This window comes from Podarcis cretensis, assembly GCF_951804945.1.
Source record: "Podarcis cretensis genome assembly, chromosome: 10".
Lineage (NCBI taxonomy): Eukaryota > Metazoa > Chordata > Lepidosauria > Squamata > Lacertidae > Podarcis > Podarcis cretensis.
Window position 1 is genome coordinate 558,116 of NC_137179.1, and position 17,146 is coordinate 575,261.

At 46.0% G+C, this 17,146-nt stretch overlaps 3 protein-coding genes across 3 annotated transcripts in view; 1 reads left to right on the forward strand and 2 right to left on the reverse strand.

Moving 5' to 3' along the window:
* LOC307225037 (uncharacterized protein) overlaps positions 1-17,146 on the reverse strand; it is a 155,562-nt gene that overhangs the window by 76,223 nt on the left and 62,193 nt on the right. Inside the window, exon 7 of the mRNA XM_079992697.1 lies at positions 14,043-14,220. The gene's annotated coding sequence lies outside the window, so the exon portion shown is untranslated. The remainder of the gene's footprint in view (positions 1-14,042; positions 14,221-17,146) is intronic.
* The window catches only part of LOC307225063 (uncharacterized protein), a 90,330-nt gene that overhangs the window by 56,840 nt on the left and 16,344 nt on the right, over positions 1-17,146 (reverse strand). The window lies entirely within an intron of this gene.
* Positions 1-17,146, forward strand: part of LOC307225009 (uncharacterized protein) — a 202,114-nt gene that overhangs the window by 16,337 nt on the left and 168,631 nt on the right. The gene's annotated exons all lie outside the window — the stretch shown is intronic.

A 17,146-nucleotide genomic window follows, 5' to 3' on the forward strand; every position in this document is an offset into this window, starting at 1 on the left:
CTTACCCATGGGAGTCTGCTGATGTGTTCTAGGTTTTTCACTATCAGTGAAACTCTTTCCACACTTCAAATCCTTAAAAGGTTTCTCTCCTGTGAGTTTGTTGATGTGAGCTATGTGTGCTCATTCAGTGAAGCATATCCCACATTTCGCACATTTCAATGTCTATTCCTAATGAAATGAAAGGTTTCCCGTCCGCTGGAATTTTGACATTCTTCTGTATCACCTTCTTCCGAGTGGGTAGAGAGGAAGTCCTTTTTGGATTTCAAGGAAAAGAACAAAGAGAAAAGAACAAATCAATCACCATTTGCCCCTTCTCTTATTTCAACATCTCCAACATTCCCCCGCTTCCTACCCATGTCCCCAATTTTTAGGAAATAATAATAATAATAGTAATAATAATAATAATAATAATAATAATAATAATAATAATAATTTATTATTTATACCCTGCCTGTCAGGGAACTGACATCAGAGTGAGAGGTGGAGGCAAGGCTCCAAAGCGATGCAGGAGAGAGGACCAGCAGAGGGGAAGGAATTCAGCGTAACACCAGTAGAGAAGGGAGGGAGATGGAGGATTCGGAGAGAGGTCTTCAAGACTCTTCACCCAAGACTAGTGGAGAGAGCACGGGCACGCCTCTGCCTACTCCTTCCTTGCGCAGAAGAGTCCCACGCAGGGAGAATAGGCGGAGACCTGGCGTCAAACAGCTTCTATGCTGGAAGAGGTTCAAGAAACGCCCACTGATGGATTCTGCAAGCGACTGAACAGCCACGGAGTGAGGGCTGTCAGCCAAGGCATGGTTAGCCAGGCAATCTAGCCAAAAGTGATGGCAACTTATGCACAAGTAACCCCTTATAACCATTACAGCAATCCGTCAGTCCCTGAAGTTACTTGTGCACAGGCAGGAGACCATGAGTCAGACTGGAGGTGCCAGCGCCACAGAGCAAGCTGCGAGCGTGCAGGATCTGGTGGAAAGGAACCAGGATTTGGAACAGCATCTAGCTCTGCTGACGGCGCGGCTGGATGAAAGGCGAGCTCAGGATGCGCAGGTCAGACCCACCCCCGTGGCAAGGAAGGTGCCTGGACTGGTACACAAGTTTGGGGGGAAGCCCCAGGACTATAACACGTTCCGAACCGAAATAGAGTATGCTTTGGAACTGCAGCATGATGACTTTGCTGATGATGCAGAGAGGGTGGTGTATATCGTGGGGCATCTGCAGGATGGGGCGCGTGAATGGGTCAGGCCCCTAATGGCCACGCAGAATGCTGCCATGAGGGACGTTCGGAAGTTCCTTCATGCTTTGGACGCGATGTATTCAAGCCAAGTAGAACAGAGTGTGACCCAGCGGGAACTGATGAGGTGCAAGCAGGGGGACCTATCAGTTAGAGACTATTGGTCCAGTTTTGCGATGTTAATGGAGTGGAACCTAAATTCCCCGCCTATACAAATGCTGTTTGAGGAGGGGTTGTCCCCAGCTGTGAAGGATGAGCTCTCCCATGCGCAAAGCCCGCAATCTATGGACGAATTGACCAAAGCTGTGCTTGCGATAGGAGCAAGACAGGAAGCGCGCGCTTTGGAGAGGCGGGAAGGGAGAGGAGAGCGTTGCCCTGACTACCGCATTCCTGAGATGCCAAAGCAGCCTTCCCTGTCCGTTGAGCCAATGGAAATCGATGGAGCGCACATGCGCGAGAGAGGTTTCAAACGCCAGCGAAGGATGCAAGAGGGAGGGAAAGGATGCCAAAAGCACCAAGAAGTGTTTCCTCTGCCAACGGCCAGGACACTTTGCCAGGGCTTGTCCACAAAGAAAGGCTTGGCAATGGATGGTGGGAGCCGCTGGTGGTGAGGAGGAGGGACCAGCGCCCATCATAGACTGTCTCAGCAGCAAGAGGAAGTTCTTCTGGACCGAAAGTGCCCAACAATCCTTTGAAAGACTAAAGAAGGCGTTCGCTTCGGAGGAACAACTCCTGCACGTGGATCTACAGAAGCCAATGAGGCTGGAGACAGACGCATCAGATCAGGCCATTGGAGCGGTGTTGTTGCAGCCGGGGGGGGGGGCAGCACACCAGGAGACTGTGCGCCTTTTTCTCGCGGAAGCTGAGCAAGTCGGAACAAAACTACACAGTGTATGATCGCGAACTGCTTGCAATTTACACAGCCTTTCGGCAGTGGAGAAATCTGCTAGTAGGAGCCCAGCACAAGATACAGGTGTGCACGGACCACAAGAATTTGGAATACTGGAGAATGGCTCGAGTTCTCAACCAGAGACAGATTCGATCGGCACAGGAGTTCTCCAGGTTCTTCTTTGAGATCCGGTACGTGCCGGGAGAAGAGAATGTGAGGGCAGACACCCTGTCCAGGAAGCCGGAGTACACGGAAGGAGAGGGACCGCCGGAAGTGAGACATGTGTTCCCAGAGGAACGATGGGTGTGTGGGGGAGCGTTAGTTGGGAAACGAGAACTAACCGAGCTGATTCGCCACGACGAATTCGCTCAAACCAGAATCAGGGAACTCAGGGAAGCGAGGGGAGACCAGGGAGGCTTTGAGGAAAGGGAAGGACTGCTGTACTACAAGGGGGCGATGTACGTACCAGGGGAGACCTTGAGGGAAAGAGTGCTCAAACAGCTTCACGACAACCCAACAGCGGGGCACTTTGGTCAACACAAAACTATGTTGCTGGTTACCAGGGAGTTCTGGTGGCCAAGGGTGAGGGAAGATGTACGAGAGTATGTACGTGGGTGTGGGTACTTCCGGAGGTGGCGTGAACGGCAATGGCTGCCCTCTTCTAACCGCGAAGAGGGAGCTCCGCAGAAACGGGTTGTCCGCTACGGCGAAGCGGAGACCCATATCGGAAAACCACAGGCAGCAAGAGCCTGTGGCCGTGGGACTCGGCGGGCACCAGAAGCGCCCCCCGAAACGGAGAGGGGACCCCGTAAGGGGTCTCTGAACGTGGAGGGGGTATCGCGGTGCTGTGAGTCAATCGCTATTCCTGTGGAGTGAAGCCGCATAGCCGCTGTCGGTGAGCGCTGACCTTTCTTCCTGGAAACATCTAACTTTGAAAAGCAACAACCCGTGAGTAAGAAAAGACAGTAAGAATTGAAAATAAATTGCTATAAATTCGGCCGAAAGTGGGAAACGTAAACAGGAAGTCCGTCTTCTGCTTCTGCTTAAGATCTAAAGCAAAAGACTTTGATGCTTGGAGCCTTTGAAGAGGCGTTTAAAAACAACTAATCTGTGCATCCATTTAAGCTGCTTTTATGCTAAATCAGGACTTAACTTTTTTAAAGTGACTTATCTCTTTTATGGACTGTGTTTTACCTCTTCTCTTGGAACTTACAAATTATACTGAGAAGCCCAGGTAGTGGATCTGCCTGAAAGACAGAACTGTCAGAGTGCAGACTTGGATACTTTGTAATTGGGGTTTGTTACAATCTGAGTTTTTGTGGACTTGCTATATTGAAACATCTCTTCTGGCACTTGTTAGAGACATTGTAGTGCTCTTTAAACCAACTCTGCTAACTGCAAGAAAAATTGAAGGTCCTTTTGGAACTTAATTGGACGGCTGATTAACTGGATTTTAACAATTCGGCTTTTTCCCTCAAGACATATCCGAACTCCCTCTAGAGGCCTTTGGATTTACAGTTGTATGTGGCTTTGCTTTCTCTTTCCTTTCCTCCTATTTTGACTGTTTACTCTTTGGGCTGCTGGATTCTCATGGGAACAACTTAGTTTGACCTTGACTTGTAGACAAAACTGGCATGAGTGGCACTGGAAGAACAAGAGCGGCTAGAGTGAAAGCTAGACAAACAACTTTAAATTTAACTTCACAGCCGCACAAATCATCTGTTCCTACTATTCTGTCAGCTGAAGAAGTAGGAATTGAGCAACCACTGACAGAAGATATGGCTGCAGGAGCATCTGGCTCAGTACTTGAGAAAATCTTGGAAAAACTGGAAGCTTTGGACAAGAAAGCTGATGAACAAACGGCTAAGATTGAACAAAATACAGCCAGTGTAAATAAATTAACTGAACAAGTTGCTTTGAACACCCAATCAATTGGAAGGCTATTTGAGACCACTGCAGAAAACCGCAAATTGGCTGAGGAAGCCAGCCAAAAAGTTGAAGAATTAGAACAAGAGGTAAGACCACTGCACAAACTGGTTGGTGAACAGCAGGCGTATTTGTCTATGATTGAATTGCGGAATCGGGAGAATAATTTGAGATTGAGGTTGATACCAGAACTGGAACAAGGGAATTTAATTGAGTTCCTGACAAAAGAATTTTCCAAGTTTTGGCTTTTGGAGGAAGAAAAGGACTTTAAAATTGTGACTGCTTTTAGACTTGGAAAATCAGCAAGGAAAGATAGGCCCAGAGACTGTTTGATTACTTTGAGATCCAAGGAGGAAAGGGACAAAATATTAGGCCTACATTACGGAAAGTCACTGGACATTTCGGACAAAAGAGTCGAAATTTACAAAGACATTCCTAAACAACTCTTGGACCTTAGATCCACCTATATTGAATTATCTAAATTGCTGAGGAGTAACTCAATTGTTTTCAGGTGGGAATTTCCCCAAGGATTATCTTTTACATTCAGAGGGAAGAAGGTTAAAATTAAAAAAGCTGAGGACAAAGACAAATTTTTGAGCGTTTACGGAGAGGACCTTCAGAAAGGGATTGAGAGACCTCCAGGGTCTGGATCATCACTTGTATCCCCACCATTGGGACCTGAAGACCCGGAGAAAAAGACACCACCACCAGAGAAATAACAGATTTGTTCAGGATGTCTCTGCAACTCCTAAGCTGGAATATTAATGGCTGCAATTCCCCGGAAAAAAGGAGGAGAATATTCCATATATTGAGAAAAGAACAATTGGACATTATTTGTTTGCAAGAAACACATGTGACTAGGCTCCATAGAAAAGTGCTAATAAATAAAAGATTAGGACAAGAATTTATCTCTTCGGACCGAGTTAAGAAAAGAGGAGTGGTGATATATGCTAAGGAGAGCCTTTCACCAAAATTCTTATTTAAAGATGAGCAAGGAAGAATTCTGGCAATTGAGATACAAAATCAGGGAGAAAAGTTTTTGATATTAGGAATTTATGCACCAAATGAGGGGAAATCGGAATTTTACAAGAAGCTGCATGAGATAATGCTGGACTATCTGGACTATGATAACATCATTATGATGGGCGATATGAATGGGGTGGCGTCAACCAACATGGATAAGTCTCAAAGCCAAAATGTGACAAAAGATGGCAGGCTACCTAAAACTTTGTTTGAACTGACTGACAATATGGACTTGATTGACATTTGGAGGACAAAGAACCCCCTGGGAAGAGAGGGAACATTCTTTTCTGAAGCCCAACTGACATGGACAAGAATCAACCAAATATGGATAACTAGAGGTCTGGCACCTAAGACGAGAAAGGTGGAAATCTGCCCAAAGACCTGCTCCGACCATAACGCAGTAAAGATGGATATGAGACTAATTCCAACCGGCTCCTTTAGATGGAAGATGAATGACAACTTGTTTAGAGATCAGGAGATTACCAAAAAGGCCCAGAAAGCTTTGAAGGACTACTTTGAGATAAATTTGAACACCACGGTGGAAAAAAGAATCATCTGGGATGCAAGTAAAGCGGTTATGAGAGGGTTTCTGATACAACAGAACGCTGTAAAGAAAAGACCACAAAATGAGGAAAAAGATAAGATTTTGGAGAAAATTAAAGAATGTGAGAAGAAGTTAAGATCGAAACCGAAGTCAAAGGAGATTTTGAAAGAAATTAAATTTTACCAAGCACAATACTCCAAATTGACAAATCAGGAGGTGGAGTGGAAAGTTAAGTTAATGAAACAAAGATCATTTGAATCGGCAAACAAATGTGGAAAACTGCTAGCATGGCAGTTGAAAAAGAGACAAAAACTAAACACGATCACCAATCTAGAGACTGAAGGAAGAAACATTCAGAACCCTGTGGAGATAAGGAAGTGCTTCCAGAGATACTTTAAACAATTATACACTCAAGGGCCGCAAAATGAGGCTGAGATAGAACAATTTTTGATAAAAAATGGACTACCAAGGTTGTCTCAAGAAAATAGATCAATCCTGAACTGTAAAATATCACGACAAGAGATTGAAGCTGCCATTCAGAATATGCAATTGGGCAAGTCTCCAGGACCAGATGGGCTTACCTCCAAATATTACAAGGTACTGAAAGACTACTTGATACATCCATTAATGGAGGTTTGCAATGAGATTATGGAGGGGAAGAAAGCACCGGAAACGTAGAAAGAAGCTTTCATCACATTGATACCTAAATCAGAATTGGAAAAGACACAACTTAAGAATTACCGCCCCATTTCCCTTCTAAATGTGGATTACAAAATTTTTGCAGACATTTTAGCAAACAGATTTAAAAAGGTTTTAAGTGAAGTGATTCACAAAGACCAGGCCGGCTTTCTCCCAGGAAGACATTTGTCTGCTAACACAAGGAACATTATTGACATTTTGGAGCTTTTGCAAACAAATATCAATACTAGAGCAGTGTTAATATTTATAGACGCGGAGAAGGCCTTTGACAACATTTCCTGGAAATTTATGAAGAAAAATCTGGAAGGGATGGGAGTGGGACGGGGATTTGAAAATGGGGTAGAAGCAATATACTCAGAACAAAAGGCTAAACTGATAGTTAACAATGTGGTGACAGAAGAGTTTAAAATTGAAAAAGGAACACGACAAGGTTGCCCCATTTCCCCACTGTTATTTATTTCGGTCCTGGAGGTGCTCCTGAATATGATTAGAGGGGACCGGTTGGTGGAAAGAATCCAGGTCGGAGCGAAACAATACAAACTTAAGGCTTTCGCAGATGACCTAGTTTTGACCTTACAGGAGCCAGAATCTAGTACGAAAAGGGCATTACAATTAATTCAAGACTTTGGTCGGGTGGCGGGTTTCAAATTAAACAAGCAAAAAACTAAGGTATTGGAGAAAAATTTGACAGTTCCAGAGTCAGAAAGGTTTCAGAAGGAGACGGAGTTAAACATGGTTAAAAAAGTAAAATATCTAGGGGTGAACATAACAGCAAAAAATCTGAGTTTATTTAAGGACAATTATGAAAAGTGCTGGTCAGAAATTAAGAGAGATTTAGAAAGTTGGTCAAGATTGAAACTTTCCTTGATGGGTCGAATTGCTGCTATAAAAATGAATGTATTGCCAAGAATGCTGTTTTTATTTCAGACTTTACAGATTGTGGATAAAATGGAGTGTTTCAGGAAGTGGCAAAGAGACATTTCTAAATTTGTCTGGCAGGGCAAAAAGCCCAGAATTAAGTTTAAAATATTAACTGATGCTAAAGAAAGAGGGGGGTTTGCCCTGCCAGACTTAAGGTTGTATTATGAATCAGCAGCTTTTTGCTGGCTGAAAGATTGGCTGCTCCTTGAAAACACTGATGTGTTAGATTTGGAAGGATTTAACAACGCTTTTGGTTGGCATGCATATCTGTGGTATGACAAGGTTAAGATCCATAAGAATTTCAAGAACCATATTGTAAGGAAAGCAGTGTTTAATGTCTGGACAAAATATAAAGACTTATTAGAAAATAAGACCCCAAGGTGGTTATCACCTATGGAAGCTAAAGCTGTGAAAAGACCCAATATGGAGGTCAAATGGCCGAAATACTGGGAGATATTAGAAAGAGATGGAGACAATTGGAGATTGCAGAGTTTGGAGAAACTAAAAGACAAAGTGCGAGATTGGCTACATTACGCTCAGATTAAAGAGGCTTTTAAACTGGATAAAAAGCTAGGATTCCAGGTGGAAAAATCGAAACTGGAAACAGAACTGTTAGAACCTAAGACTAAGGTACTTTCAAGAATGTATAACTTGTTGCTGAGGTGGAATACACAGGATGAAACGGTTAAATCAGCTATGATAAAATGGGCACAGGACATTGGGTATAATATCATGTTTGCTGACTGGGAAAAGTTATGGACCACCGGTATGAAGTTTACGGCATGTAATGCCTTGAAAAAAAAATTATGAAAATGATATATAGGTGGTACATGACCCCAGTCAAGCTAGCAAAAATATATCACCTGTCAGATAATAAGTGTTGGAAATGTAAGGAAACTGAAGAAACGTTCTTTCACCTCTGGTGGACTTGCCCCAGGGTTAAGGCCTTCTGGGAAATGATATATAACGAGCTGAAAAAGGTATTTAAGTATACCTTCCCTAAGAAACCAGAGGCCTTCCTTTGGGGCATTGTTGGCCAGAGGGTGTTAAAGAATGATCGAACATTTTTTATGTATGCGACAACAGCAGCAAGGATACTTGTCGCTAAATATTGGAAAACTCAAGATTTGCCCACGCTGGAAGAATGGCAGATGCAACTGATGGACTACATGGAGCTAGCAGAAATGACTGGCAGAATCCGAGACCTGGGAGAGGAAGCCGTGGAAGAGGTCTGGAAGAAATTCAAGGACTACCTACAAAAACACTGTAAACTATATGAGTGCTAAGAAGGATGAGGGATTTGAAAATAACAGGGCACCATAAAATTTGGTGAAAAGACTATGAAAATGAGTGAATTTTATGAGAAAAATAAATTTTGAATAAATTTTGAATAAATATTATGGTAAGATCAGATATTTAAGACCTAGATAAAAATATTCAAAGTTAGGGACAAAACATTGGAAAAGTGTACAATAAGAATGGAAATAAGGTGACAAATTGCTGGTTAAAGTTTTATAAATTTGGAAAGCAGGAGCAAGAGACGTGAGGAAGTCCAAAAAATGAAGAAAAGTTGGTTATTGTACGATGCTAAATTTTATGTTTGTTTTTCTTTTTCTGTTTGTTCTTTGATATGCTGTTTTTCTTCTCTATTGCTATAAAAAACCTCTTAATAATAATAATAAAAAAGAGAGTATGTACGTGGGTGTGACCGCTGTCAACGGGCTAAAGGGGAGAGGGCTGCCCCGGCAGGGTTGCTGGAACCCTTACCCACACCAGGAAGACCCTGGGAGGTGGTATCTATCGATTTTATGACAGATTTGCCCAAGTCTAGAGGGAAGACAGCAGTCATGGTAGTAGTGGATCTGCTAACCAAAATGTGCCACTTCATAGCTTGCTCACATGCAGTAACAGCAGAGGAAACGGCCAGGTTGTTTGTTGACCACATCTTCAGGCTGCATGGAGCTCCTTCGAGAGTCATCTCAGACCGCGGGAAACAATTTACCTCGAGGTTCTGGAGGAGGCTCATGAACTTATTGCAGGTGGAGGTGGGATTCTCAACAGCGAGACACCCGGAGACCAACGGGCAAGCAGAGAGAGCGAACAGTATTTTACAGAAATACCTGCGCTGCTACATCAACGAGAGACAGAACAATTGGGTAGAGAGACTAGCGCTGGCCGAATTTGCGTACAATAACGCTGAGCATGTGTCTATGGGGATGAGCCCGTTCATGGCTAATTATGGGTGTCACCCCAGGGCCTTTCCCGGGAGGGGGGAGGAAGGGGGGAGCGTGCCTGCAGCAGAACAGTTTGTGGAAGAAATGGAGGCCCTGCACCAGCAACTTAAGATGAACTTGGAAAGGGCCAAGGAAGTTTACAAGAGGCAAGCAGACAAGCGTCGCCGGGAAGGGGAGATTATAAGGGTGGGGGACCGGGTGTGGTTGTCCACCCAAGGGCTATCCTTTAAGGGAGGGTGCAAGAAGCTATGGCCAAAACGGCTAGGACCCTTTGAGGTAGCGCAGCAATTGAACCCTGTGGCATTCAGGCTCAAGTTGCCAGACAGCATGAAAATCCACCCGGTGTTTCATAGTTCCCTACTCTCACTGTACAGGGGGGAACGGGAGTTACGGGGGGAAGGGGGAGAAGGTTTCACACACCCGCAAGTAGAGGAGACGGAACTTCTGGGAAACTTTCTTTTATATATTTGGCTATTTCTGAGTAACATTTGTGAAATAATAGACTGTGGCGGAAAGGAAATAATTGGCTTTAGTAGAAAGATTTGAAGATAAGTATAAATATAATTTAAAGTCTAAATTTAAAGGTATATGGTTTTGAAAGTAAAGATAAAGTTAAAGGTAATATTGATAAATTTGAAATAGATTGTTAAGATAAATTATTCTTTTTTTTTTGATAAATATGGGAAGAATTTGCTGAAACAATGATTAAATTGGAATACAAAAAAGGGAGGTATGAGGACGTCTAAGACACAAGATAATGAAATGAAGTTATTTTGAATCTTGTATACTTTTTTCTCTTTTTCTTTTTTCTTTTGCCCTTTTTCTGTTTTTGTTTGTTTATGCTTTAAATGTTTTTGTATCTTGAAAATTTGAATAAATATTTTTTTTTTAAAAAAAGGACTATCTACAGAAACATTGTAAAATTAATGAATGTTAGAATGATGTTGGACAGAAATTAAGTGGTTCCCAGCTGTAATGTTTAAGAGAATATGAAAAAAAAAAGGTTGAGAAATAAGTTATAATTAATGGTGAGGATTTGCTGAACTAATAACTTGAATTGGAATACAAAAAGGGGAGGTGTGAGGAGGTCTGGGAAATAAGTTAAAAGAAAATAAGCAATTGAAATTTTATGTGTTTTAATTCTTTTTAGTTTTGTATTTTTGTATTTTTGTTATTTTTTGTTATTTTTGGTTTCTGTACTATTTTTGAAATGCTAATAAATATTCTTTAAGAAAAAAAAACACCAGTCAATAGCCCTGGTTAACTCCACATTCCAGCAGGCCACCAGGGAATCAGCTGAAAGGCCATCAACATGGGATAAAGCATCCCCAACCATTCTCTGGAAACCATTTGGATCCATTATGTGGTGGGAGCGGACCATCCAAATCGGTCCCACCTCCCTTCAGAGGGGAAGGGTCGCAGAGAAGTCCAGTTGCACCAGGAAGTGATCTGACCATGGGACTTCTTTCGTTTCACTTTTACTTAGTGTCAGATCACCAACATCCATAGGTCCAAGGCATGTCCGCGGCTATGGGTTGAGCCAGACTTATTCAGGGACAGCCCCATGGAGGCCATGCTTTCCACAAAGTCCCAAGCGGCCCCTTGTAAGGTCGTGTCGGCATGGATGTTAAAATCCCCTAGGACAACCAAACTAGGTGTCTCCAGGAGAACATCCGCCACGACCTGAAGCAGCTCGGGCAGGGAATCCTTGGTGCAGCGGGGAGGTCGGTACACCAAAAGCAATCCTGTACTGCCCCTATTGCCCAACTTCCAGAACATGCACTCAGTAAACTGGGTCTTCCCAATAGGACGCCTGGTGCAAACTAATGACTAAAAATCACTGCAACCCCCCCTCCCCGCCAACAAGGCCTGGGTTGCTGTGCGTAAGAGAAACCTGGTGGGCAAGCAGCAGCAAGGACAGGCCCATCTGCTTCATCCAACCAAGTCTCTGTTACCTATGCCAGGTCAAGTCCTCCATCCACGATCAAGTCATGGATCACAATGGTTTTATGGATCATTGACCTGGCATTGCACAGCAGCACCTTCAGGTCATATGGGTATCCCTTGCTGATTCCAGTATCCGTCCGCTCAAGACCAGACCTGGAGGCAGGGATAGTCCTCAAACAATTACTAAGCCCGCTTCCTCGGTAATGACGTGGTCTGGTCTTAGCGTAACTCCTCCTCCTACCCGTGATCACTGAGATCGGTTGCCCCAGTACACACACACACACACCCCGTGGAACTTGCCCCAGCCATTTTGTTTGTTGGGACCCACTCCCAGGCAGCCCTGACCCCTCCCCTTAAAATCAAATTAAAACCTATACAAAAAAACAATCTAACAAAACAAAAAAACAAAAAAAAGAGAATGTTACAAACACACCATAATTAAATTAAACAAATTCCCACACCCAACTAAACACCCACCCCACCCCCTCTTACGCACAGCAAATGAAAAAGCAATGTCATCAAATGATAGTAATGCAGCAGCAACCGTTCATAATCCTCACTCATCGTTAATAGCGCAGCAGGATCTTGGAATGCAGCCTTTTCAAATCAATTGTTTCCTCACAGGAAAGGCATCTGCTCTCTGTCCATGAACAGGCCCTCTCTTTCTCTGGTCCATTGTTCCTTTGGACATTTCCCATCCTCTGCACCATAAAGACACTGAGATCCAGTGCCAAGGGCCTTCTGGCATTTCCCTTATTGTGAGAAGTGAGGTTACAGGGAACCAGGCAGAGAGCCTTCTCGGTAGTGGCGCCCACCCTGTGGAACACCCTCCCTTCAGATGTGAAGGAAATAAGCAGCTATCTTATCTTTAAAAGACATCTGAAGGCAGCCCTGTTCAGGGAAGTTTTTAATATTTAACGCTGTACTGTTTTAAACATTTGATTGGGAGCTGCCCAGAGTGGCTGGGGAAACTCAGCCAGATGGGCGGGGTATAAATAATAAATTATTATGATTATATTATTATAATCCTCCAGCCCTGTTTCCACCTCTAGATCTTCATGAGTCACCTTCACAGTCCCAATGGCCTCAAGAGGTCCAAGTGGACCATTTTGGGAGACCCAGGTCTTCCTCTTTTCCAGGGACTGTGGTCTGGGTCAGTCAAAGAACTAGTGACAAGGCTTGGTGCTTGGGGTCAGCTGAATGGGTGCTCAGGGAAGCTCCGGTTCTTGGAGATGGACCTCCATCTACATGCCTCACATTGCATGGAGAGAGCAGGAGAAGCAGAAGGAAAGCAGCTGGCAAATGGGAAACACCCCACCCCAATGGTTCTTTATAATGTTGATGTGCTGCCTGATCTCGAGCCCCTCTTCTGACACAGGACTATCCTAATCTGGCACTGACAAAGCTGGATATTCAAGGCAAAGGGATAACTGTGCTTAATGAAAAGTTCAACCTTGTAACACTGTCCTAAAGGATCTTCTCTCGCTCTCAGTGCATTTCGGAGCACAATTCAAACTGTTTGTGCTGATCTTTAAATTGTCATGGTTGCATCTTTCAGGCAAGAAAAGTATTCATCTGACATATAGAGATCATTCCTAGTCTATCGGTTCAAGAAGGTTCTGGTGGTTTCACTCTGTGTGATTCAAAGTTGGTGTTTTCTCCAGCTGGAACATTTTAGCTGATAAGGGAGTTTCCTTTCTGCTGAGAGCAGGGGGTGGGATCAGTTGTTATGAGATTATGCTGAACCTTCCTTGTTTTGGGAACCAGAAGAAGCTGGCTTAAACTGGAGTGAGCCAAGCTTGTTATCCAGTCCCAAGGTTACTCTGGCACTGAATTGTTTATAAATTACAGTCTTGAAAGGCGCCTGGTCCCACTTCCTGTTCTGCTATTCTCTACTCTGCTTGTGTCTTTCTTACCCGAGTGCTCTTTTGCTATGCTGTGTTAGGGTTTTACTGTAAATTCAGTTTTTGGATTGTCATGCTTCTTTGCCTTCTGTACTAAATTTATCTGCTGAATGGATTTTTTGCTGCCTCTGAGTGTTTTTTCCTACTCTGCTAACTATATGTCAGTCTTGGAGATCATTATGGAGGAGCAAGATCTGCGACCTAAAGCCCTCAACCGCCTTGGCCCTGTAGACCTGAAGGAGCGTCTCCACCCCCATCCTTCACTCTGAACACTGAGGTCCTCCTCTGAGGGTCTTCTGCTGGTCCCCTCTCTGTGATAAGTGAGGGTACAGGGAAGCAGGCAGAGGGCCTTCTCGGTGGTGGCGCCCGCCCTGTGGAACGCCCTCCCTTCAGAGGTCAAGGAAATGAACAACTACCTGACATTTGGAAGACAGCAGAAGGCAGCCCTGTGTCAGGAGGTTGATAATGTTTGATGTTTTCCTGTCTTTTATATGTGCTGTAACCTGCCCAGAGTGGCTGCGGAAACCCAACTAGGTGGGCAGGGTATAAATACTACAATCATTCTCATCATATTGTGATTTTTTGTAGTTATTTTGGAATTTGTACTGCAATATTAGCTCAAGAAATGTTATGGGTGGAGAAAATCACAGGGTTGCCATAAACTATAATCCCACCCACAAACTCTCATTCACATACAGTCTGTCAATTTGGGAAGGTCACACACCTCACCTGTGCTAATACTGGCAGTCTTTGGCCTGCACAGACACACCCGGTGTGTAGAGCCTCCAGCCCCAGGCACTGTCTATCATGAAAATGGCTCCTTTGACTGGGAAGATTCATGCAGTCGCTGTCATTGGATGCTGATGGGTTGTATCTCAGCTTGTCAGTCACTCTGACATTGCCTACGAAGAATAAGAGGAACAGAAATGTTTTCGAGGTGCAACTTCTCTATCGGCCCTGAGAGCCATTCCATGGACTCTGCACCCCTGTTTCTGATGACAGGTGTACATTATCCTCATCCTCAGTGGAAAAGACAATAAAGATGGAAGCCTGAGAGAGAGGAAAAGGTTTCTGGCTGCTTCCTGGGTGGGATTGCGGAAACCAAGAGCCGCTTCTGAGAAGGCCTCCCCCCCCCCTCTTCCTCTGGGGATTTCCTCTCCTCTCCAGGGGACCAGAGGTTGGACTGGGCAGAATGGCTGTCTGGACAGGGCGGGGGCTTATGGGGTGGAAGGAGGATGGAGCTTGTAGGAAGGAAGGGTGGGGGGACTGGACCCCCACTTTCCAGGGATCTCTCTCTGGCCGCCTTGAAGGGGGGGGGCATTCCTGGGTGGGAGGGAGAAGCCAAGGCTGCCAATCTGGAGATTCATCGTGGGCGTCATGATGGAGATGTCTCCCCAAAGACTGGTCTTCCTCTCCCCCCCACCCATTGCTGCGCTTCCCTGACCCGAGGGTGCCCCCTCCCTTCTCCACCCACTTCCATGACCCCCTCTCTTTCTCCCGGAGTCTCCCCTGCACCCAGACGCCCCCTTGGCCCGGCTCAACCCTCGCCCTGCGCCCCCCATCTCTCCGTCCCTACTGCCCCCCAAAATGAGCCGGGGAGGGACAGGGGGGTCTTTATCCAGGCGCCTCCCGCACCCCTTAACCCTTTCCCGGCCAGATTCTCTCCGCGCCCCAGGGATGCCTGCGCGGGGGAAAGGGGGCCAGGCAGTCCTGGTGGGTGGGCGCCCCACCTCCGCCCCTGCGAGGAAAGCCCCTTCGCAGCACGCATGCAGGGATCCCGGCCCCACGGAAGGCGCTTGGGGGAGCTGGAGGGGGTCTCTGGGTCCTTTTCTCCAGCCTCCCCCCCCCGTGACCCCTTTACCTCTTAATCCTCGCTCCCGATCCTCCCTTCCTTTCCTAAAACATCCACGGGGGGGGGATTTGCCTGCCGCCCCTCCTCCCCTTTCCGAAAGCGCCCCCCCCCCTAGAGCTACGGCGCAGAGCAGCAATCCGGAGTGGAAGCTCCACTTCCGGGAGAAGAAGGGAGGTTAAGGGGGGGGCCTCACCCCCCATTCCTTCAGCAGAAGCCGGATTGGAGGAGGAGGAAGGAGGGGTGGGACTTATGGGGGCGGGATCTGGAGTTATGGGGGGGCGGGGTGAGAGGAGGAGGTGCCGGGAAGGGAGGGAAAGGATTGAGGGGGCGAGAAGAAGGTTTCCCCCCTCCCCTCTTCCTTCTGGATCAGGAGAGCGGGGGAGGGGCTGATCCTGGAGATCCAGCTGCAAAGAGGGGTCTCCCCCCCCCCACAACTGCAAGATCCTCCCCACCCCACGAGCCTAGATCCCTCCATGTTTTAGGTCTTAGTGCTGTTCAAACCAGGAATGGAGGGGGGCAGCTAAACGACTCCCCCAAATCCCAGCTCCCCACCCCAGCCTCTGACTCAGGCCAGGACAAGGACCCTGGACACAGGCTCCGTCCAGGCACAACAGCCAAGCGGATTCCAAAATCTGAGGGATCCCTTGGACCGGAAACAAGGAGACCAGCCAGGAAGAGGAGAGCAAAAGAGCAGCCAGTCGGCTTGGTCTTGATGGAAGACTGTCGCCACAGGACTCCCACCTGCCCCCAGGTGGAACAAGATGGAAGCCCCCAACCAGCAAAAGAAGACCCCAACTTTTATTAGCTGCTAATCCCCCATGCTACACCCCAAGACTGCATCATGACTGCATCATTGACCATCACACAGAGGAGGGGTTCAGGGAGAAGAAGAAGAAGAAGAGTTTGGATTTGATACCCCGGTTTATCACTACCCAAAGGAGTCTCAAAGCGGCTCACATTCTCCTTTCCCTTCCTCCCACACAACAAACACTCTGTGAGGTGAGTGGGGCTGAGAGACCTCAGAGACGTGTGACTTCTCTGAAGGAGGAGGAGTTGTGGTGGTAACCTGAGGGTCTTCTCACCTGCCCGGTTCCTCCTTTCCCCCTCTCCATGATTACATTCCTGAGGACAAAGGGGAGTTCACTGTTTCCTGCCCCCAGAGGGAAGGGCTGGTCACTGTCCTGTGTTTCAGTCCGTACTGAATCCACTTCCATTTGCAGGTCCTTTGTGAGTCTAGGACCATCAAGGTTGGCATGCCAACTGGGTAGGGCTCACTGCGGACATGTTGACTGCCTTGTGTCAAGTCTCCCCCCTTTGATAGTCCTTCACTCATGGTGTAAAATAAAAGTTAAACGGTGCAGATCCAATGTACGGCTGATTTTGTATGAATTTATAACAGAAGTGTCATGTATGTCCTGTGTGAGTGTGTTACGGTAAAATCTGGGTGCGGGGCTACTCTGCCACCCAGCTCGTTGGACTAAGTCCGCGGGTCCCTGCGGAAGAAAATGAGCTCAGCCGGAGACAGGAGCAAACAGCAGAAGATCCAAGTTTATTGCGCAACAGGTTCAAGATGAAATTGAACCCCGAGAAAGGGGCGACATGAGTTTTTGAAACTTCCCTCCATGTCCCAGAATACAGTGCAAAATACATCATAGTTACATCATGAATAAATTAGAGAGAGGTTGGGTTACACAGATTACATCAAGAACATTTTAAGGAGAGGTTGGGTTACACAGATTAACATACCGAGGAGGGAGGGGGAATATGCAGAGCTGGAGATATGCACGGATAAGCACTTCCTGAGTACCGGTGATGAGAAGACAATAGTCCAAGTATGTAAAGTCTGCCACCTGGCATTGCCCGGAGGAAAGGCTTGGCAGAGTGATTTGACTGGATTAGGGTCTTCCTGAGTACCTGACTCCTCGCTCGAGGGATTATGGAGGCAGAGGAGGTGTCATGGAGTCCTGAAGAAACTG